Source organism: Eubalaena glacialis, chromosome 16 (genome assembly GCF_028564815.1).
Source record: "Eubalaena glacialis isolate mEubGla1 chromosome 16, mEubGla1.1.hap2.+ XY, whole genome shotgun sequence".
NCBI classification, from domain to species: domain Eukaryota; kingdom Metazoa; phylum Chordata; class Mammalia; order Artiodactyla; family Balaenidae; genus Eubalaena; species Eubalaena glacialis.
Genome location: NC_083731.1, coordinates 18,663,641 through 18,687,717, shown reverse-complemented (window position 1 = coordinate 18,687,717; position 24,077 = coordinate 18,663,641). Strand labels below are relative to the sequence as shown.

At 40.1% G+C, this 24,077-nt stretch overlaps 1 long non-coding RNA gene across 2 annotated transcripts; it reads right to left on the bottom strand.

Moving 5' to 3' along the window:
- Positions 1 to 481: 481 nt before the first annotated feature.
- On the bottom strand, positions 482 to 22,749 carry LOC133076440 (uncharacterized). Of its 2 annotated transcripts, none has more exons than XR_009697534.1 (3): positions 22,618 to 22,749; positions 2,803 to 2,883; positions 482 to 1,876 (listed from the first exon to the last, which is right to left on the bottom strand). It is a non-coding gene; the product is annotated as an uncharacterized LOC133076440 (long non-coding RNA). The 2 variants fall into 2 exon arrangements; XR_009697535.1 differs by having other exon boundaries at positions 482 to 1,404; positions 22,618 to 22,748.
- Between the last annotated feature and the right edge of the window lie 1,328 nt (positions 22,750 to 24,077).

Below are 24,077 nucleotides of genomic sequence, written 5' to 3'. Positions count from 1 at the left end.
ATATGCTTGTGATACCACACATTCACATATAGGTGGGTGATTCTCACTTTACTGTTAATTTGAGTTTTGTAGCTTTTTGATGTTTTTATTTTATTTTTCATTGTGTAGAATCCACATGACCTACGGAAGACAATAGCTAATAGGTATAACCAGAGCCAAATTAAGCTTTTGCTGATGTATTTCAGAAGATGATGTTATCTTGGATTTCTTGTGAGAGGTGGGGAAAGACAATGGTTTTTCTTTGTTCACCTTTCTTGATCTATGTTTACAGCTGTGAGTTTTAAAAAATTGGTGGCCTATATACTTATATGCAAAGATCACATGGCAAAACAAGTTTTACAAAATCAGAGACTTCTTATATTTCCAGCATTTCATTTTTCTCCAATTTCAGTGTATCAGTTCAAACAGGAAAGAGATGGCTAACTCAAAGGATTAAGAGAATATTGACAGAGCTATGGGAAAGGTTAAAATGGAGCAGTCCTACAAAATAAAACATGCACTGAACATACAACTCAGCAATTGTACTTTTGGGCATTTATCTCAGAGAAATAAAAACTTATGTTCATAGAAGCTGTATTCCTAGAGCGCGGAGCAAGGCAGAGAAAGGCCTGGGGACCAGAGAGCAGGGGGCAAATAGAGAAACCTGCATGTCTCTGCTACAAGCAAATATTTTCTTCTAGTATTTCCCAGAGCGAGATTTTTCTTTTAAAAGTAGTATTTATTTTTCTGAAATTTCATTACATGTTTTTCAGTTGTCTATGTATGCTTCTGCCTAGTCGGCCCTATGATCAGAATCATTCTACTGGTTGTGAACCTGTGTTTATAATTTCTGTACAGTAAACAAACACCTTGTAAACTGGATACATTTCATTTCTTAAATTTTAATTAAGGGTATTTATTAAGCTCTCACAATAAGTAAGTCTTGCCGGAGACACAATTAAAAGTGGGAAAAGGGGGGAGAGGGTTTCCCTGACCTCTAAGTTATTCATAACCCTATGCAGAAGATAGAAATATTTACCAAAACCCACCAGTACATGGAACAAACTGAAAGGGAGGGGAGGCTGTGTCTTTAATCAGGTGTAAAATTTTAAATTGAAATATTGACGTCCTTACGCGTAGAGCTTTAAATTTCCGCGGCAGTCGTGCAAGTGTTTGTGGTGGGGGGTGAAGTGAGAGCTGTGATACTTCTGCATCTCATCCCAGGAACGCAGTTAGCGGAGACTTGAGATGCCTTTGCATTTCTGAGGCAGATTAGGCTTCCTTCCACTCTTCATCATTTTCCTGCAGAAACTTGAGATGGTTTTTTCCGCAGTCACCTTGTCCCTCTTCCCGTCTCATGTTGCAACTATCTGGACTTCATCAATCTTTCAGCCTTAATCCCTGACCAAATCTTCTCCTCTTTTCCTGCCACATCACAACATTTGAAGAGAAACAAACTTACGATTTGATCGTAGTTTTTTAACAAGATAGAAAAAAATTATGTCTATCATCTATTAATTTTGAAATGTAGGCCACGTAGGACATCGCTGTGACATGAAGGCATGTTTTTCATTTAAATTCCAATTTTTTGAATAGAAGGAAAGATTTGACTGGGATTTCCTGAATGAAATAAATATCATCTCACCAACTTTGCAGTATTTTCATCTGAGGAAATGTAAAAGGATCCACATCTCCTCTAAAGTATTTATTTAGCTTTTTTTCCCTTAAAGCTGTGTTTTCTTGCATTTGCTTGTCACCAGCAAATATAGGAAGTGATGAGTTTTCCTAACGGCTGGAGCTAAACAAGATCTCTCGTTAAGTAGCAAAGAATCCAACAGCCTTTGTTCTTCGTGCTCACTTTCCTTACACAATGACTTCTAATTTGCCCAACTGTTACCTTCAAAGTAAAAGGAAGAGTCTGATTTATAATCAACACAATTTGCTCAGTTTTACAAAAATTGTTTGATTTAAATAATTTGTACAGAATGAAGATGTCAAAAACACTTCAGATTTTACTTATCTTCTAAAACAGATTTGCTTTGAAATCCAATCTAACTAGTATATACATTTTGAGTCTATTAGTCTTTAATAAAAGATAGTGGATATTTTTATCACACTGTCTCTGCAGAATACCACTACTCTGCATTTAAAATAAAGCATCTTTATCTTGAAAAAGTTGGAATATCTTTCATCTCATTGCATCCTAATTCAGGGGCAGTAGAATCCATCTTGCAGATGAAGGATTGAGACAGAGACAAATGATTTGTTGTCCAAAGTGACATCTGCATAAGGGCTGGCCCTGCGTGAACTTAAGACCCTCACATCCAGCGCCACTTGCTCTGCTCGCAGTAGCCAACACTGCAGGAGCCACAGGGACTGATGTAAAAGCTCCTATCTCCCTCTGCAATTCCAGCAGCAGTGGTCACTACCCTTCTGAAGATGGCTGCTGCAGGCACACTTTAAAAGTAGAAACTCAGGAAGTAAGAGAAAGGGTTTGGGTTTGTTTTCTGGGGCAGGAGGAAAGGCAGGAGAACTCCTCTTAGCAGGATGCTAAACTGGTCACTCCTGGAAGTCACACTTTTCATCCCCAAAATGACAGCTTTCTAAAGGAAATAAATAACCCCTCCCATCCTGCATATTGCCAGGGGACTCGGTGGAAAAAAGATGCGCGACCCAGGGCAGTGTGCTGCAGGGGCTGGATGCGCTGGGGCTAGGGGTGTGAAGGAGAGAAGGGCCAGGAAAGACGGAAAGGCAGATGGTAGGTGATGAGCAGCCGGGGCTGGATAAGAAGAGAGTGCAGTTGAAAGAAAGTGGGGAACTTACCGAGATTGGCTACAAAGGCTAGACAGCCCTCACAGTGCTGCTGCTTGAAGGTGAAGTCACTGTATCGGGAGCCTGTAAGCCCTGTAAAACCAAAAGAAAGAACGATCAGGAAGGGTAGGGCTGAGGCAAGACCTGTGGTTACTAACTCACAAATGACGAAGAATAGGAAGATTTAAGTCCACTACTAAACAGCATTTCTATAAGCACTTCAACCAAAATGTTTAATCAATTCTTCGGTCAATGTCCATGGTGCTCAATTGTTCCCTTTTTGTGACAAATCCCAAAGAAGTAACCTCAATCTGTTACCCTTTGCGAAACTGCTGATTCTGGGTGGGCTCAGAAACAAAGCTGCAGCACATGCATTTTGCGGAAGGAAAGTAAAAAACGTAACATCAAGTCCGGTGTTTTGGGAACTGGACGACTTTGGTTGCCAGCTCCAGCCTCCTTTATCTCTTCCGTCTCAAATTAGGAAGAAAAACCTGTTCTCCCTGACTGCATTCCTTTTCAAAAATGTTCCTTTCTCATACCCAGATGGTGCCCTTTGAACTTAAAAGCTAAAGAACTTTGTTCCCCACTGTAAATCGTCCCCAAGGCCACGTTGCTTTTCCATTTAGCTGCCAAGCTGGGGAGAATTGGCAGTTATACTGGACAATTAGCACTTTGAAATATTATCCCAGCACATATGTAACAGGTTAGCACAGCGCCTGGACACGAAAGGGAGTGCTTTCCTTCCCTCTGGGCACTAACCTAGGCAGGTCTAGCTGCATTTCTACCACTGAGATAGGGGAAAGCTGGTGTCCTAAGAGGGGATAGATACAAAAGCAAAGAAAAATATGAAAGAATGTTGCTGGACTGTTATTTTAAAATTAAGTTTTAGATTGATAAGTCATTAAGCAAAGCCCGAAAAAAAATCAAAGGCAGAAAAAGACAACAGGAAATGAAAATATTAATACTGAAACCCCTAAAAGCAATCATCTTTATCTCTAGCTGTAAAACAGTACACACTCTAAAACTCAAGTCCAAAGTATTACAGACACTGACCAAAGACCTATCACTGAACTGTCTCTATTAATAATTAGGGATGGTTTTAAGTTTTTCCCTAGCACTTTATTTAGTACAATCCAAAATGTTATCACCTAGAAAAAATAAGCAATAGCAGGGCTGTTATTTATATGATCTGTGAAAATAAGCATTAACCCACTCTTCTAGTCTCTGAATAAAACCAGACATATGGTGAGTATTAAAAAGCAAATGTAGTCTATCGCAACTTTGTAAATTTTTGTTTGTTTGTTCATGGAACCTCTCACTTAAAGGAAATTTTCCTGCTTCAGTCTTCCTTTAAGAGATGAATTCTCTGAAATACTACCCACCGCTTTCAAAATCCTTAAATCCAGAGAAATGTGGCTCTTAAAAGTATTCAGATTAACCTGGAAATAATACGGCAGTTTAGCCAGCTAAGAAGTATGTAGGACTTTCTAGCTATTCCTCATGATTTCCTGACCAGAAGAGAAAATAACTTCTAGCTTCACCTTGAGCTAACAAGTCAAGAGAAATTTGAGCCAATGTTTAAATAGGACATACATAATCCAGACTGTTATACAGAAAAGAAAATTGCATTGGATTTGGTTGAGTTTTCAGAGTTTGATGGAAAGACTAGATCAGGAATCAGAAGATGTGGGTATTAGTCTTAGATATGCAAACTTGAGCACTACCTCCCTGATTCTCACTTTCCTCATCTACAAAATAGGATAAGAGAATCCACTGGGCCAATCTTTATTTTATGTGAGAATTTCATAACTATAATCAGATATACATTATCATTCACAGTTAGAGGGTATTCATTCAACAAACTCATTTTGAGAGTTCCACCTTCCAAAAGGATTTTATTCCATTTAAATGTTTATTATCATTGGGTGTAGCCAAAACCTCTGGTGTTTCTGGAAATAATAAGAAGGGTTAAATCTCAGGTATCACAAAGCTCGCTTTATTCCTCTGACCTCTAAGCCCTTAATTCTGGAAGTCCTGCCTATCCTCTCCATGCAGACAGCTTGATCTCACTTGGGGTAGGGAAAGAGATGCTTCTAAATTTAGTCTAAGTGGATTTAACATATGGCATCATACCTTCCTGGGTCAAGAGGTCCCTGTGTTTCTGGAAAACTGGAAGACAGATTTTGCTGGGTGGTAGAAATTGGAGAAGGAAGACCATTCAACTATTTGGAGAAAAACAGTGACTTGAGGATGTGGGGTTGCTTTAAACTAAATTTCTAAAAGAAAGCTATGCCCTAATGCTAAAAAGGCTTCTTGATTTAGGCCTTTGAGATATTTCCCTGATGGCATTTAAGACATATTAAATTATTTGGCATTTGGTCCATGTGTGAAATGGACTCAGCTCTAAGTGAGTTACTCAGCCTTGGACTTGGTAAATTATCTTTATTGTATTTGAGGATAAAAATAAATAGAAGCACAAGGAGGGTTAGAATTGAGGTTTTCTTTTCCAAAGCCAAAGGCTCAGAGTCAATAAAAAGTCAAAAGATAAAAGTATAAGAAAAAACAACAGCAACAGTGAAATTAAGACTTTTAAACTGGAAACAAGTTTTTTTTTGGAAATAATTTTTAATAAAACTGTGATTCAAATCTCATAAGTTTCTTATTTAAAAAGACCTGGCTTTAATTTCAGGTGAGCATGGGTGGCTTCAGATCAGCAATGACAGTAATGTGTATTTCGGTGAACTTCAAATACTCGTGAGGGAAAAACAGGTAGGATCTGCCATATTTCCTTATGGCTTAAGTAAGGCATCAGGATTCATGCTTTTATGTCAGTCTGGGATATCCACGATTACTAACATTCTTATAAATGTTTTTTCCCTCGTTGCACCAAAGGCATAAAAGGACTCCAAGAAAAGAGCAGCTTTAGAGACAGAGCTGAAATGGTGTAAAATCCAAAATGAAGGTGTATATTTGGTTCTGTGCAATAAAACGATGGCAGTAAGTGCCATTGTAAACTATGTGAACACTGCCATCTAATGCATTGCTAAAAATCAGCAAGTGCTTTGGAAAGTTTTGCTGGGAAGCAAGAGAAACAGAAAACAACCACCTAATCAAGAACACTATTATCAGGATTTTACTTTACATTAAATGGAATGCAGTATTTAAATAAATCATGGCTCTTGTGCCTTATTTTTCAGCACACCAGCGGTATTTATTTTCTAAATACCTCTATCTTTTCTCATTTTCCAAGAATAGATTTTTTATCTTACCAGTGCTGTGTAGCAAATAGTATTTAAATTAAGATCTTTTCTATCTGAGGACTGCTTTGTAGCTTGGAGAAAACAGGTCATCAAAACATATCAGTTGAAAAAATCCAAAGACCTAGAAAAGATCCACCAGTGTGTCTTTATTCAATGTGGGATGTGATTAAAATGTCAGATGTTGTGTTAGAAGCTATCAATCCTGTATCCACCATGGCCATTTTCATTGCTTCAAGACTACCAAGAAAAAAAATTTTTGAAACCCTGTTCACCATGGTTGAGCTAAAAGAAGCATATCACACACATGTACACACACCCACCCACCCCCATACACACACAATAAAACTATCATAACTTCCCCTAATCTTTACATAAGGAATATTTGGGGAAAAAATACTTAAAAGATATATCAACCACTTCTAATATTAGCACTTTGCAAACGGGCTTTACTAAAACTTCAAATGAGCCTGGCACAATCATTTATATAAACTCTATAAGCAAGTAAGTTGAAATAATCCTGTATTCTTTGGTTTCACTGCCGGGAAATAGCTGATGGTTATCTTGCTGCAACAATTTCCACCCTGAAGAAACTGCAAATCACATAGATCCCACATGCATGCCACAACTAAGGAGCCGGCAAGCCGCAACTAAGGAGCATGTCTGCCGCAACCAAGACCCAGCACAACCAAATAAATAAAATTAAAAAAAAAAAAAAAAGAAAGGATGAGTAGTGGGCCAAAGGAGAGAGGGTGCAGTGAATTTGATAAGTTTGGGGAGGGAAAGTGTACTGCTATAAACTGCAGCTGAGGTGAGTCCTTCATGGTAGCGAAAGATATGTGAGGGGCAAGGCAGTTGTTTATACAGACAATGGTAGAATGTTTAGAAAATGATCGCATTTGAGCTTCATTAATTCACCCAGTTTTCTGAGCTGAGACCAAAGAGTGATGGAGAGATCAATGAGATGATGTCTCCATGTTTTAAAACTTCTACCCCAGTAGGAGAAAGAAGATATCTTCATAAATACAATAATATATGTATATATTTTTACATAAATATATGTGATATAATATGGCTCACAAATACACAGTATATTTGAAAAGAGTTTAGTAATTAGCAGAGTAGATGCCCAATAATTATATTTTTGAATGTGTGGATAACTATTTGGATAAATGAATAAATGGATTTATGAATTAGTGTCCTAAGAGAGGTTATGGGAGTTCAGAGAAAAGACAAATGATTTCTGTTAATTTTGGTAAGCTGGGGAGTGGAGACAAGTTATAGGAGTTTAAGAAAGAATATAAAATATAGTTGGGATTTGTGCAGCACATTGAATGATTGTTAATATAAACCCAGGTAGTGACAATAATAAGTTAGGCCATTGGAGGCAGAAAGAATAATAAAGGCTTGGAGACAGGAATTTATTCTGAATGAATGCATTTCTGTTTGCCTGATGATCTAAAAATGAGGGGGAAATTTCTACCTCCCACCATATACAAAAATTAGCTCAAAAGAGATCAATGACCTAAATATAAGACTTAAAACCCCAAGAAGCAAACATGGAGGCAAATCTTCATGACACTAGATTTGACAATGGATTCTTAGCTATGACACCAAAAGTACAAACACCAAAATTAAAAATAAATTGGACTTCAGCAGAAATTTAAAACTTCCGTGCATCAAAGGACATTATCAAGAAAGTGAAAGGGCAACCAACAGAATGGAAGAAAATACTTGTAATTCGTATATCTGACAAGGGTCTGGTAAATAGGATATACAAAGAACTCTTGAAACCCAAAAACAAAAGGATAAACAAAGCAGTTAATGAAGGGCAAAGGGCTTAAATAAACATCTGTCCAAAGCACATGAAGAGATGCTTGACATCGTTAACCATTAAAGAAAAGTAAATTGAAGCTGCAGTGAGGTACTGCTTCACACCCATTAACATGGCTATAATTTCTTTAAAAATACAAGTGTTGTCAAGGATGTGGAGAAACTGGCACCCTCATATGTTGCTGGTGGAAATGTTAAATGGTTCAGCCACTGTGGAAAATAGTTTGGCAGTTCCTCAAAAAGTTAAACATAAAATTTCCTTATGACCCAGAAATTCCACTCCTAGGTATCTATCCAAAAGATATGAAAGCAGGTACTCAAACAACTATATATACATGCATGTTCATAGCAGCACTATTCACACTATCTAAATACAACCCAGAGGTCCATCCACGGGTGAACAGATGAACAAATGTGGCATATCCATACCATGGAATACTATTTGGCCATGAAAAGGAATGAAGTACTCATACGTGCTAACAGTGATGAAACTCAAAAACATTATGCTAAGTGAAAGAAGCTAGACACAAAAAGGTCACATATTACATAATTCCAAATATATGAAATATCCAGAAGAGTCAAATCCATTTTCTGACAGAAAGCAGACTGATGGTTTCCAAGGGCTGGGGGGAGGGGAGAATGAGGAGTTACTGCTCAATGGCTATGCCGTTTCCTTTCAAAGTGATGAAAATGTTTTGGGAGTAGAGAGAGAGGGATGGTGGTTGTACAACACTGTGAATGTACCAGATGCCACCAGACCGTTCACTTTCAAATACCTAATTTTATTTTGTATGAATTTCACCTAAATTAAAAAAATATATGTTAAGGAAATAGGAAAGCAGGATACAAAATAAAAATATAAGTTGAATAATTGTTATTTGCTGCCAATCAAATGCACACACAGGGAAGAATCACTCTTTGTAAGTTCTTGGTTAGAAGAGCGATGTGATCATCTCCATGCTAGGGGACGTTTGAAGTAGCTGCAGTGTGTGGTAGAGATTGGACAAAGTGACAGGAAGCAAAACTACCTGCTCATAATTTTAAAACTAGTTCTGCTGCAGGAAAGAAAGCGGGGCGCAAGAGGATGGTCATGTCCCAGATCTCAGGTGAGTCCCTGAGACGGCTGCCAAGTATGGGTTCTTGGCTTCTCGCAGGAAAGAATTCAAGAGTGAGCCATAGTAAAGTGAAAGAAGGTTTAATCAGGGAGATACACACTCCAAAGACAGAGTGTGGGCCATCTCAGAAGGTGAGAGGCCCCAAAATATAGGGTGGTTAGTTTTATAGGCTGGGTAATTTCATAGGCTAATGAGCGGGAGGATTATTCCAACTACTTTGGGGAAGGGGCGAGGATTTCCAGGAGTTGGGCCACCACCCACTTTTTGACCTTTTATGGTTGGACTGGGAACTGTCATGGCACCTGTGGGTATGTCATTTACATGCTAATGTATTATGCGTGTATAATGAGGCTCAAGGTCTACTGGAAGCCAAATCTTCCACCGTCTTGGACCTAGTTGGTTCTAACCAGTTTATGTTGTTCATTTCCATGGAGTTTAATGACATTTTTTAAAACTGGAAAGTTGTTTCTTGGTCATAAAGAGATTAACAAGACCTGCTGTATTAAGAAATTAAAAATAGAACTACCATACAATCCAGAAGTTTTACTGCTGGGTATTTATCTGAAGAAAATAAAAACACTAATGTGAAAAGATATATGCACCCCCATGTTCACTGCAGTATTATTTACAGTAACCAAGATATGGAAACAACCTAAGTGTCCATCTATGAATGAATAGATAAAGGGGTGGTACATATATACAAGGGAATATTACTCAGCCATGAAAAGAATGAAATCTTGACATTTGCAACAACACAGATGGACCTTGAGGGAATTATAAGTGAAATAAGTTAGAGAAATACAAATACTGTATGCTTTCACTTACGTATGGAATTTAAAGAACAAAACAAACAAACAAAACAAAAGCATAGATACAGAGAACAGAATGGTGGTTGCCAGGGGTTTGAGAAACGGGCAAGACAGGTGAAAGGGATCAAGAGGTACAAACTTCCAGTTATAAAATAAATATCATAAGGGTGTTATATATGGCATGGTGACTATAGTCAATCGTTTTGTACAGTAGACTTGAAAGCTGCCAAGAGAGAAATTCTAAAGGTTAACTTAGTACAGTGACAGATGGTAACTAGACTTATTGTGTTGATCATTTCACAATGTATACAAATATCAAATCATTATGTTATACACCTGAAACCAATATAATGCTATATGTCAATTATACATGGATAAAAAATTTTTTTAAGAATTTGTGACTACAGTCATATAAATCATACATTTGGAATTATAAACATGAATATAAAGTAGCCTCTCCACCCATCATCTATCAGGAAATAATTTCCATTACACAAACGTTCCCACTAAGAAATTTACATTCTAAAGATGCTTAATTACATTTCTGTTAGGTGTTCAAATATTCTTTTATATTTTCTGATTTTGACTAAGGCTCTTGGAGAAAAATACCTTGAAACTGCTCATCTCATTTAGATGGCGCTAAACAGAGTTAATGCCACCTGGTTGCACACTTAAGAGCTATATTTACTGAGGAGCGATAGACCTGCCACACTGCAGCATTGCAAAACACAGGGGGAAAACAGGAGAAGGTCCAGTTCTTTCTGCTTTTGTTCATCAAGCCAATCCTGTCTTTGCTGTACCTGTTTTAATGTCTCCTTTTCTGCTTTCCTATTTGGTCAATTTCTTTCCCCAAAACTTTGGCTGTGTAGTAACAATTACAACCTAAGTACTTCCAGGCCACCCTTATCCTCTTTCAGGGTTCTCCTTCCTCTGGTCTATTTGGGGAAAGAGAAACTGGTTCATGTCAATTACTAAGTCACTTCCCCTCTGCACTATTTCATTAGCCCATCTGAGGCCTCTACTCTCTCGGTTGGCAATCACCCCTACCCATTCACACCTCAGAAGGTCATTAAATCAAGGGGACATGTAGCATTCTTTACTGGAGGTTTGGAACAAAAATTAAATATTAGACATTCCACACTTAAAAGTCCCTCAACTATCTCTTGCGCTACAGAACATTAACCCTTGTGTGGTGGTGACCTCCTCCCATATTGCAAGTCCTGATCTGTCCCTCTCACTTCTCCTAGGAAGCTCCCACCATTCAATTTCTCTTCATTTTGCAGTCAATTTACCAATCTTCTATTTTGCTGTCTCCTTCCAAATCATATAGGCATTGGCTCAGGGTCAGACCTTTAAATATTTTCTTAAACAAAGTCTCCAGAGAGAAACTATGCCACTTCCTTAGAGGCAAAAACAGCTATGTTATTTGTAGTTTTAACTAGCCTATTTTTCCCTCCTTGTTACTTTATTTTACTCAAAAACAGCTCATGTTGTCCTTTATGTCAGGATCATAATAACCAAAGATAGTCCCTGGATACCCTCGAGTTTTAGAAGTGCTGTTACAAGAGAAAGAATTTATAACGATCTAACTTGAGGTTACAGAAGACACAACAGCGATGAAAAAATTAAAATACTCATTTTCTGTTTCAATACAAACCAGTTCAGATTAAAAAAAAAAAAAAAAAGGCAGCACTTCTCTTTTTCTATTTCCAAGTTGAAGCAGTGCAGAAACTTTCAGCTGACAATGACTAAGTCATTAACTGAACAGTACACTAAATAAATGAAATAAGCAAACCCTTGTAAAAGTACAAGGCGATCATGGTTATGATTAGGGTAAGCCAAGGTGTAGAATACCCAGAGAGAGAGCTGACGGAAGTATTAAAGACTCCATATGTGGCCCACCTGGCTGGGAAAGAAATCTGGAGAAGCAGTCAAATGAATAAATCAGGAAAGTAGATCAAAAGAAAGTTGGAAAGTGAGATAAATGTAAGTGAATTAGAAGAGAAGGAAAAAACTTTTCTATAATATGACCAAGATTTTGAGGGAGCTAAAGTGTAAGATAACAACAATTAAGGGAAATATATGTGTATATATATATATCTCGAGTCTGTATATTTCCTGTATATAATCTGTCTGCTTATAAGTTGTTCTAAAGTGCAGCAGTCAGCATCAGTAGGGGTCCTTCGTGGCAAGCAACAGAAATCAATTCAAATTTAAGCAGAAAAACAAAATACTGAAGGGTATCTAGTATCTCAAAGGCTTGCTTGAGGGAGGTGGAAGGCAGCTGGAGAATGAGTCTCGGAAATGGACAGCACCCAAGGGAGAGGAGGTGGGCTCTGTGCTCCCAGGGTGCTTTCTTATTAACAGTGCTCCCAGTGGGCACTCAAGCTAAGCCTCCTCTGATGCTTCCAAGACCGCTATGGGAAATGTCTCACTGGTCGCTTCTCCCCTGAAGATCTGAAAGTTCAAAGCCCCAGGCATGAACCTCTCCTTGCTGACTGGGCCTGTGTCACATGATCATTTGATCATTTGTGGGAGAGAGTGACCTGCCATGTCTCTCACCACGGCTCACAGACTGTAGGGGACTTCCTCAAAAACAGAAGTCTCTTCTCTACCCTCCCACCAAACCAGATACATCGAATGCCCTCCATAAATACTGAATGTTTGACAGTGCTAGCAGTTTAACTTAGTTGAATTAATAAATGGAAATAGTTAGAATTCAGTTTTCCTGACTGATCTGCTCCTCACAAAAAAAGGAAGGAGTAGGAAGCTGGAGTCCCCAGGCTGGGGATGGGGACAAGCATGTGTGGGGTGAAGGGCCAAGGTTCTGAAGTCTAGGGTTTACATCTCAGTTATAATATTTATTGTCTTTGAACTTGGGTAGTTTTGTTACAGCTTCATATGTGTGATAGTTAAAATGGAAATGAAAAGGCTATCCATCTCTTGGAATTATTCTGAGGATGAAATTTATAAAATGCAACCCACTTGCATACGGTTTGCTTAGAACAGGAGCGAGCGCTCATAAAACATCAGCCACTGTACCCACTCACGCTGTGGGGCTCCATCCCCCTCTCACGGGACTCCCAACACACACAGCTACTCTGAACACATTCTTGATTTTTTGATTCCTCTTCCTCCCAGAGCTGAGGGGAATCCTGATGTTAGCTTTCTGCTTCCGGTCATCTTGACGGCTTTCCTGAGTTGTTCTAGTCATCTCCCTCTATCTTGAGCCTCAATCTCCTGAGGCTGCTACCTTGTGAATAAAAGCATTCTTCAGTTCCATGTTGGGTTAAAAAACATAAGTATTCCAACAGCCCTTTCTAGTACTACTGTCCTGCTCATCTCTTGCTAACCACCTGGCCACCAATCTCTAGCTCCCTTGTGGCTGGATCCCACTATCATGAAGATGAGCTCGAAAGTCAATGATTTGGCTTTGAATCCAGCTCTATCATTCTTAAGTTGTGTGACCTTAGACAAGTTACTTAACCTTAACAATGCCTCATCTGCATTATTTGTATAATGAGGATGCTAATGAATCTGGCACATAAAAAAATACCCTTGATTATTACCTCAATGAGTGTTCTTAATTATGAGTAGGCAAAGCTTCTGGTGGGATACAGTAATAGAAAAGGCTCTACAACTGATTTTCACATGAGGGATTGCAGTAAGAAGTTCATAGAAGATGTACCAGTCAGAGTACCTGTAAGAAACTAAGATTAAGATCACTCCATTAGGGAACTTTATAAAATTATTGTAAAGGTGGAGGGGAGACAGCCTTTCTCCATCCACCTCAGCTCTGTGGATCACAATGAAAGATGCAACCACAGGTGCCGGGCAATAGGATCCCATCACAGGATCAGTCCCTCCCGGTTTCTGGGACTCGTTCTACCCAAGGGGCAGGTGCCAACCTTGTGTGCACAATGGAATCATTTGCAGAGTTCTTCAAAAGCACCAATCTCCAGGCCCCACCCCAAAGTCTAATGTTTAACTGGATGAAATGGGGGTAGAAATAAAATTTTAAATATAATTTTGTTTTAGAAAGGAAGGGGAAGAGGAAACGAGGGGGAAAGGAATTGCTGTCCTGGGAAATTACTGTTCGAGGTCATCCAGGCCATTTCTTTGCTTCCTAGAAGTTCTCTGAAATCTGTGAAGAAAAGATAAAACCCCTAGATAAGTTCCTCAACGTGCTATTGTTCATGTGCTCGAATAGCTCAAAACTTTCACCATCAAGAAACTCTTAACCAAAGTTTAATCTAAATCCCTCCTGTTAAAAGCTAAGTCCCATTATTCCAGTGTTTAGCTCAGAGGAAACAAGACCTGCTCACAGCATTCAGATTGTACCCTTCTCCATCCTTGAAGTGTCACCTCACTTTACATAAGTGAGTTCTTTTTGTGCTTAATGAAATTGATTTGCCATTTCTACTGAACTGTAGTGTGAATCAGCTCTCAAGCAACGCAGGGCAGTACCTTCTTGTTTCCTAAGCCAGATTTTGCTGTGATAGCAGGCCGCCCGGGGCCTGAGGGCCATTATGGAGATGGGATGGCAGGACCCAGGGTCTGGCCTCCACGCAGACCAACCATTACACTGGCCTGTGGCCACAGGCACCTGGTAGTAGCCTGACTGCATTAAGCCTTTCTGCCAATCCTGGGAGATGAAAAATGAGTCTTTGGCAATCTTCAATCTGACTCAGTGTGTATTTAAGCCAAGGTATGAAATATAATAGCCACTGTTACTGAGCATCTAGTATATGCCAAAGATGTCGTAACAATTAAAGGAGAAAACTTATGGACAGCGCACACTGCCAGGAACAGAGTAATCTCAATAAATGGTGACTGGTATTAGCATTATTACTAATCCCAAAAGTGGCCTTAAAAGGGTGACATGATTATTCTCACTTTATAAGGATGAAATCAAGGTTTAGAGAGGTTCCATCACTTGCCCAAGGTTATACAGTTTATAAATGGAAGAGCAGTCATTAAATGCAGGACAACTTTTGAACAACAGACGCTTGCCCGGGATGGAGAGGGCAGAACATTTTTGACTGTTCATGGAAGTTTCCCATGGTTGGGAAGGAGGTTGAGTAGAGATTGCAACGAATTACTTCCTTTTCTTTTGCACAGCATCACAAACCACCTAAAAATTAATCTTCCAGTAGACAACTGCTTCTTTGGTGTGTGTGTGTATGTGTGCAAATCACACATGGCTATGCATGTGTAGACAACGTGATTTATTGGCTTAGTGGTAATAGTAGAGAGAGACAGGTGATGGATTGCATTGTAGCAATAACACAAATCGATCACATTCAGAGATTAATCAATATCATTCACTTCAATTCTCTAAGTATTTATTATCAAGGGCATATTATGTGCTTGATATTGTGCACTAAATTCCTTGGAGGATATTAAAGAAAAAGATGGCAGGGTCCCAGCACTCAGAAATCTTCATGTGGTTAAAACTCTCTATGAAATAGGGAATCAAATGATATAAGAAATTGTTCATTAAAGTGCTAAATTAAACATAAAATTAAGTACCAAAATATATAATAGATACCTTCAGGATGAATTAAGGGAAAGGAAAGAGCTGGACCATTACCAAGGAAGGATTCAGGAAGGAAGAGAGATGGGAGATGAGCACTGAGGATTTGAAGCCAAATAGAGAAAAGGGTGTGAATATCTTTTCCTTTCATACCAGGCCTGTTAAGAATCAGCCTGAGCAAAGCACTTAAGTCAGGAATTCATTTAATTATTCATTCATCTGACAAGTAAACCTAATATATGCCAGACTTCTAGTAAAAAGAGAAATCAGCATGATGTGTACAGGGAACAATGAAGAAGCTACTTGATGGAACAGACAGTTTGATAAGGGGTTGCAAAGACATAGAAATTGGGTGGAGTGAAATTCTGGACACCCAGAGACACAGAAATAGGATGGCCCATGAGAAACTGCTCTAAACTCTTGAGGAGGAAAAAGAAAGATACAACGAAAGTGGTGTTAGAGAAAACCTCATTGAGGAGAAGGGCTCAGGTTCCTTGGTGCCAGGCTAAGACACATACATCTGCACACACTCCCTACGTTCATATGTATATACACAGAGAGAGGCTGAGAAGTCTTTTGCCTACTTGATTTGGCCATGCTAAATGTTCAAGAAAAATACTATTTGAAAATGGCAATGGATACTCTTGAAGGCAAAAATGAGTCAGTAATCCTCAACTCTGGTTTTCAATTGGAAATCAAATAGCCCTGGTCTAGCCCCTTCTGGGGAATGTTCTTTGATTCCACCATCCATAACGTAGGTTTGGTTTTACATTACCAGTAAACAGAATATCAAGAAGTTTTCATCTGTACCCAGAAATCTATGTATTTAGTTAAAGAAGGGATTTTCCCCCCAAGAGACATAAGGCAATGGGGTGAGAAAGGAAAATCTTTTCAACGAAATTAAACAAATTCAAACAGTTTCATGTGCTTCACAGCTACTAAAAAGGCACAGAGATCAAATCTTATTTTCCTACTGTCAGACCTAGGGTCTAATTATTTAAAAAAAAAAATCCATGACACCCAAGCTAATTAGTACAAAACTGCCTTAAATGGCATTGGCTTCATTAAATGACAGAAAAATATTTTAGAATGACCCTCTTAGTGGGGGAAGGGTGTGAAAATTACCAAAGAATGGCTTTAATTTTAGAATACCGGGAAGAATTTCACACAGCGGCAAACATAATTTCACTCAAACTGTATGAAAACATTATACACTTAAACAGCTATAAATCTTTGCTTGAAAAAATAATAGTAAACACAGGACTTCTAGTGAATAAAAATGGAGTTTAAATCTATATCAAGTATTGGCTCGGCTGCTAACAGATTTGGTCTAAATGTCAGTGTACGACCTTCTCACTTAACTCGAGACCATGTGGGTTTGCTTTTCCCGATACAGGTTTAGCAAATATGGAAGCAACCATCTCAAACATCAGCCACTCAAGCAAAAGGATATGTATTACTCTTAACCTATCATGCCTATGGGTACACTAGGAGCTTCCACAGAGACAAAAGTGGCCTGAGACTTCACAAGGTATGATGCCCCTGAGATCACTCTGCCCTTTCCCGCTGCTGCACAGACATCAGTACAGACAGCAGCAGACAAGGGAAAGCAGCCAAGAACAGCAGCAGAAATGCCAGCAGACAAATCCATTGTAGCCAATCCAACATCTCCAACAATTTCACTAGTTTGGTTCAACAGTTTCTGGAGAAACGGAAGCTATCGCTCCAAATGACTCCTGGCCAATTTTTACAGGTCATCTCAAGCTTCCTGTACCATTGCCCTTCCAACTGCTCACATAATAAGGGACCAGCAAAGTCAGCTATGGATTGGCAAAGCAAGGAGTTGGCTTTGGCTCTTTGTAACATTAATAGGAATTACGGGAAGCAAGGAGTTTAGATGTTCAGCCAATAGAGTGCTTTAGAGCAATACTGTACCCACTTGATTTTTCTAGCGCTGACACATTGGCTGGTCCTGCATCTTGAAATACACAGCCATCCATCTCGTTTCAGAGGCAGAGAAGATGTACCAACCTAACAATGTGTGATGGGGGATGCCCACATTGACTTAGGATGCCTAATCTGAGTTAATAGATTATTACTAAATCTACAAAGGAAAAGATGCACATCAACGGTTCGCATTAAGTCACTGTACCTAGGTCACACACAGTACCATTTAGTAAGTTCTACATGCCACTGTCCTCAATAAAAGTGGTTTCTTTGTCCCGGGGGAAGGCATGTTCTGGGCCAAAGATGAGACTCTCAGTTCCCCACACCCAGGAAGGCAGATGGAAGCCATATAATACACAGCCCTAAGCTGGGCCTTATAAGGAATATTTTTTTTAAATATCCCTAAGTTTTTAAGGTTCTTTTCTTATTGAGAAAAACAAAATATACACAAAATGCAAATTGAATGCTACAGCAAGATCACCAGCTGACTTCATTTCTCAGGTCATGTTGCATTTACAAAATATAATTTATGCTATGAGGCAATATATCTGCTCCTAAAAAAAAAAACCCACACTCAGCAAAATCATACATGAAAAATAACCAGAGATTATGCAAAAAATGAGATTATGGGCAGACCACTCACTATCAATTCAATCCATAACAAGAATGCTAGCAAAAACAATAATGATTTTGAGAAAAATACTAGCTCTGTTAAAAAGACATTGACATTCCTAATAAATAAATAAATACTAAGTGAAAGTATTGGCGGAAGGGGATATAAGGAAGAGTTGAGGCTGCTGAGTTGTAAACAAGATCAAAATGGACAAATGTTGGGGAGAGTTGCAAAATAGGAACTTCCAAGACAAAGCCCGTGTCCTGTGGCCACACTGAGTCAACAGGAAGAGCGTAGGGTAAGGAACATCACACACAGACTCCATTCCTGTACACCAGCTGTGTTACTGTATTTGTGTTCAGCTGCTATCACTTGATGGTGTAAAACAGTAACCTGCTGGGGCAAATCACCCATGGACTGACCTATGTGATTGATGCGTTACAATGATGTCTTTCTATCCACCCACCACATATAGGCTAGTTTTCAACACAAAAACAAAAGTTTTAGCAGAGCAGATCAAATGTCATGTTTATTTTATTTTCTTACCCAAGCCTCCATTTAACTACCTATCAGTTTCTCCCATTGTTACTAATAGTGTTACCAATATCTGAACACCCCAAGCTTGAATTGCATTTTTTCACTCCGTCTTATTTTTGAATAGCAAGTTGCCGAATATTTCATTTACCATCAAAAAATACCGCACCAGATTTCAGGCCCCTCTCTCCTGTCAAGGTGTGGTTGAAGAAAGAATCAACAAGAGAGACAAGATACAGGAGAGAGGTAACTCTTGGCTTCTCTCACAAATGTGAAACCGGAGAGTGAGACCTGGACATCATGACCAGGGTGGAAAGTGAGAGAGGAGCCACCGGTTCTCCGCCAAGTACAAATCTTATCATACTATCTGGGAGGTAAGTGGGGAATGCTAGCCTCCATATAAGAAGAATCCAAGGCAAAGTCAAAGAACCAGGAAAACAAGAATGAGAGAAAGCAGAGCTGGAAAGGGAGATGCAGTCTGGCCAGGACTCATCCTTCATTTAAATGAATCAAGATTCATATATTGATACATCCTTTGTGTGGGAAGGTGGGATTCATTTCAGAAGGCTCAAATAGGCTTAGGCACAGCAGCCTCTTTTCTTCCTGAGCTGTGACTGCAGGCTGGCCATCAAGCTCTCATCTTTCTCTCCCACTATGTGTTTAAACAGTTGTCCCGGGAATGTCCCCTCCCAATCAAGACTGTACATCCTAAATTTACTCACCGTTAGGTGTGATCACATGACTACACTTTCGGCAAAGGAATATAAATAGAAGTGATGGATGCCTTTTCAGTTTCATAATGAAATAAGGCCGTGCCTTAAAACCCTGAGCTTATCTGTTCCATGCGCTCTCTTCCCTTCTTTCTTGATGTAACTCAGACATTGCAGCAATCCAGTTTCTTGATTGCCATGCACCACATGAAATTGGCAGAAACCTGGGTACCAAATAACTCTGAGGAGTATAGTTGCCCTATCGACCTGCAAATATTACCTGTGAAAGAAATCATCTTCCATATTCTTTAAACCTCCATCCCTTGCAGTTTAGCTCATCTCAAATAGTATATATTCTAAGACATTCTATAGTCTATCTAGTCATATTTTTCGGTTAGTTAATTATTTTTAAACTAATTTATTAATCAAAAGGCAACTTCGAATATTCACTATCTTGCCGTTCCTGAGCAAAATAAAGCAAATCTCTTACGAACCTGTTGATAACCGTCCATGAGCGGTATTTTCCCAGTGATGTGGGAAAATGATATGGGATATTTTCTTGACACTGTTCCCTCCATCTGAATGACATTCTTGAACATCTTTAGCTGTTCCAAATTGTCATAATTATAATTTTTGAGTTGGGGAAGGCAATAAAGCAAACTCATATCATTTGGAAGAATAAATGAGCTAGAATACACAAAAAATTTTTTTAAATAAGGAGGTTCTTGCTCTTTGAAATATTAAAATCCTCTTTTAAAAAAAAACTACAATAATTTTTAAAAGGGAGGTACTGGCCAGAGAAGAGAGAGATATTTGAGACAGAATATATATATATATATACACTTAGGTATAATTACAGATAAAGGTGGCATCTCAAATCAAGAAAAAAGACAAGTTGTTAATAAAAATGGTGTTGGGTCTAACTCTCCATTTGAAAAATGCAGCAAAAATCAATCCCTACCTCATCTCTTAGAGCAAAATTATTTCCAGACCAACTAGAAGCTTAAATGAAAAATAAATATACAAATTTCACAGTGAATATTTATCTAATTTATCTAACAAACGAAAAAGAATTTTTGATAATGACAAGCAGAACCTCCAGAAGGAAAAATTAATAATAGATTTGATTGTACAAACATTTAAACCTTCAGTACTAAATTTTAATTCAAGGAAAAATGACGAAAATATAAAAATGTATACAAAAGAAATCAATGTCTTTAAAATACATAAAACTCTAAGCGTTACTATGAAAAAACATTCCCATAGAAAGTAAACAAAGGATTTGAATAATCAAGTCGTGGAATAGTAAATTAAAATTGACAGTTAGCATATAAATATGTTCAGCTTCACTAGCAATTCACAATTTCAAATCAAAATGAAAACGAGAAGCTATATTTCAACTATCAGATTGGTAGAGAAGCTCTTTCCACCAGCAGGAGAACTCGCAGATTGGAGAGTAGGTGTGAATTAAGGTTTATGAAATCTCTCCTTCCACTTGGATGACCTGTGCCTCGCCAGGGGCGTCTCTTCCAGACTGACAGGATCTCTAAGTCTCTCCTGTGTTCTGATCCTCAGGGGGTTCAGTAGATGTGCCTTTATTCACACCTACAGTTACCAGTCTCTTTTTCTGTTCATGTCTAGATTCCAGAAGATCCTTTCTGGTGTTCATACCTTTAAATATGATCACCTCCCTAAAAAGGCCAGCACTAAATGATGACTTCCTTTGGCTAAAACTAAATGACAACGTTATAAAGAGGGTTTCTTGGCTAATTAGGAAGAAGAAGGCTGGAGGAGTGGGGATGCAGGCGGGATGAAGTTCAGGCCCACAGGAGAGCATCACTCTTAATGAGGTCACCTCTACTTGAATGTCCTTCCCTCTGCTTCATCCTCTCTCTGGATCATCTGCCTGCAAGACAAACCCTCCTTCTTTCCAGAGTATTTCCCCATGTGAGACTACATATGTCTCATTTCCCATTTTTCAGGATAAGCAAATCAATCAAACTGATTCCCTAATGAAGCAGTGGGTGTGCTTTTTACACCCCTTGGGGAAAAATGTCTTACTCTAAATGGGTGGTTCTAATGATGGTATTTGCCGGCGCTGTGGCCCGGGTTTCAGCCTTAGCAGCAAATGAGAATCACCTAAGAATGAATCCAGAGCAGATTTTAAAACATATCAAAATGGCCCGGTGTCATGACAAACCAGTTAATTCAGAATACCTGGCACTGGGGCTGAGCCATATTTTTTGTTGTTTTGTTTGTGTTTTAAAGTTCCAAAGATGAATCTAATGCTAATATTCAGTGAGGATTGAGGATCCATCCCTACAACAGTGGTTCTCAAAGTGTGGTCTCCAGATCAGCATCAAGAGCACCTGGGAACTTGTCAGAAATGCAGATTCTCAGGCTTCTGAGAATTCTGTGGGCCTCCAAACCTACAGAATCTGAAACTCCATGGGTGGGACTGAAGACTCTTTGCTAGCAATACCTCCAGGCGATTCTGACATGCACGCTCAAGTTTGAGAATTACTGCATTAGGACAGTCATCCCATGACATTTTGTGAGTCCCTCCTGCGTCCAAGCATTCAGTATATAAAGATGAAATAACAGTTTAAAAAATCAAATTTGGTGTGATAAGTACCATTGGGGAAGATTAACTATGTACTATAAAACTCCAGAGGAAGAAACCATGGACAAGGTCATATCTGAAGGGTCATCACAGACCACAGGCTGGCGACTTTAAACCCAAATATTCTGTTTACTTTCCATCTTCTGATGAGAGATCTGCCAACCCAGTTACACAGAGTGAGCCCAAGACTGAGAGGAATAAATGGCAAGCTGCATTTCCTTATCTGCTGGACCCCACTGCAACTCCAGCCTTTCTCAGAAGTTGACCAGTCAAGGTTTGCTGAATTTAAACGCTCTGACCCAGTATGCCCAGCATCCAAGTGAAGCCAGATTCCGACAGACACCACACACACACACACACACACACACCCCCTCGGTGTGCGCCAGTTCCTTCTGGTCCAGGGGTCCCTCATCAGCTAAGCCCAGGTCCTCCCGCGCAACCCAGAAGGAAGGCAAGGAGCAAACGAGAAGCAAGAAAAAGCAGAAGGGCTGATCTGCTGGGGCTTTCCAGGAAGAAGCTTCCGGACGACGGCGCCACTTCCCCGGCCGCTTGCCCCAGCGCCTCCGACCGGGCGCACCTCTCTCTCCGCCGCCGGCCCGGCGCCCCCTCCGCGAGAGCGCAGTGCCCAGCGCGCGCCAAGGGAACGCGGAGACCAGCCCTCGCCCGGGAGCGGACAGTCAGCGATCAGAACTGGGCCTGGGGTTTGGTACACCCGGCCTCCTGGGGGGGGGGGGGGACAGCGAGCCGGCCCCCGCCGGCCAGAGGCGGCCCCTCTCCATCTCCCCTAGGCGGCCAGAACGCGCTGCGCGGCGCGCAAGGAAGCAAGGCGGGGTCTCAGGGTTGCCGGTACCTCTTGGCCTCCTGGGCTCGCCTCCCTTTCTTGCCCCACCTCCTGCGCCCTTCTTCCGCGTCCTCCCCTTCGCTTGTTCCTTCTTTTCTGGACCCTTCTGCAGCTCTCCTCCCAGACAGTGGTTTTAAAGGTGGGAGGGAGCCGCTGCCGAACTGGACTCCTGACCTTGCACATTCCTGAAAGCACCTTCGAAGTAGGGTTGAAAAGAAATAGCAAAGGATAAAGCTGCTGGAGAGAATCAACGGAAATTATTTTGGGCATCTCCCACCCATCCCTCCGCGCACACCTGAAAATAGAGTGCAAGAGAATCACCGGTTCTGGGCAAAATTCTCAAGCGGACTAAAGAAACGCCCAGCTTTGAGTTCCTGGGGAAAGAGTACCCAGGACATACCATTTTCTGGTGGGGAGGGGTGAGTCCCGCAAGGCATAGAACAATGGCGTTCAGTCCTGACTGCGTGCCGTAATCACCTAGGAAACAAGAAGATGTAACGGAGGGGTTCGGGGTGTGTGTGTGTGTGTGTGTGTGTGTGTGTGTGTACACACAAAGTACCAGGGTTGGGGCTGGGGTATATATCAATCATTTAAAAATAGAGCAGTTATTCCTATGTCCTGTGATGGGCCTAGACATAATTTGGGATTTTTCGTCTTGTTTTGATTTTTTTAGTTCCTCGGGTTATGCTAAGAGGCTGGCATGATTCAGAACGGTTACTCTAAAGCAGTTTCCAAAGTGTGGCTTCAAGACCAGCCGCGTTACCATCACGTGGGAGCTTGTTAGAAAAGCAAATTCTCCAGTCCCACCCCCAGATCACTGGATCAGAAACTCTTGGGTGAGGCCCAGCAATGTGTGTTTCAACAAGACTTCCAAGTTACTGGGGTGCTGAAGAACCGCTAGGGATTGGCTGACCTGTGCCGCCCAGAAAGCTAAGAAAGATTGGAATATTTTTAGAGGGCTGTAAACAAAGAACACTGTACGCACACCTAGGTGGCCCACAAGGCCAAAAGTATTTACCATGTGGCCTCTTACAGAAAAAGGCCCCATTCTAGACTAGAGGGTCATATGGTGGAGACTCTGTTAGCTCACCAGCCACAGGCAGTGGGAGGACACTGAGAAATTGTGTGAAATAGTGAGGTGCTGGGAAGTGCAGGGAAAGACAGGATAGGAAGGTATAAGGAATAGAGAGAGGGAAATACATTTTCTTCTCATTCATGTGAAAGACCAGGCTTGTTAGAGGATGTGTTAAAATCACTTGAGATCGAAGTCCGTTTTCCCTCTTTTTTTTTTGTAGACAGGCATTATTATTAGCATCAAACAAACAGATATGTAGGACAGGCCTTACACGCGGCGCATGTGAGCCACAGCAGTCTTCCAAGTGGACCGTGACATCAGCTAGGTCCATACTCAGACCCCGTCCGGTAGCTCTGCATCTACACAGAGGTTTGTGTGGAGTTTGGCTCTCCCT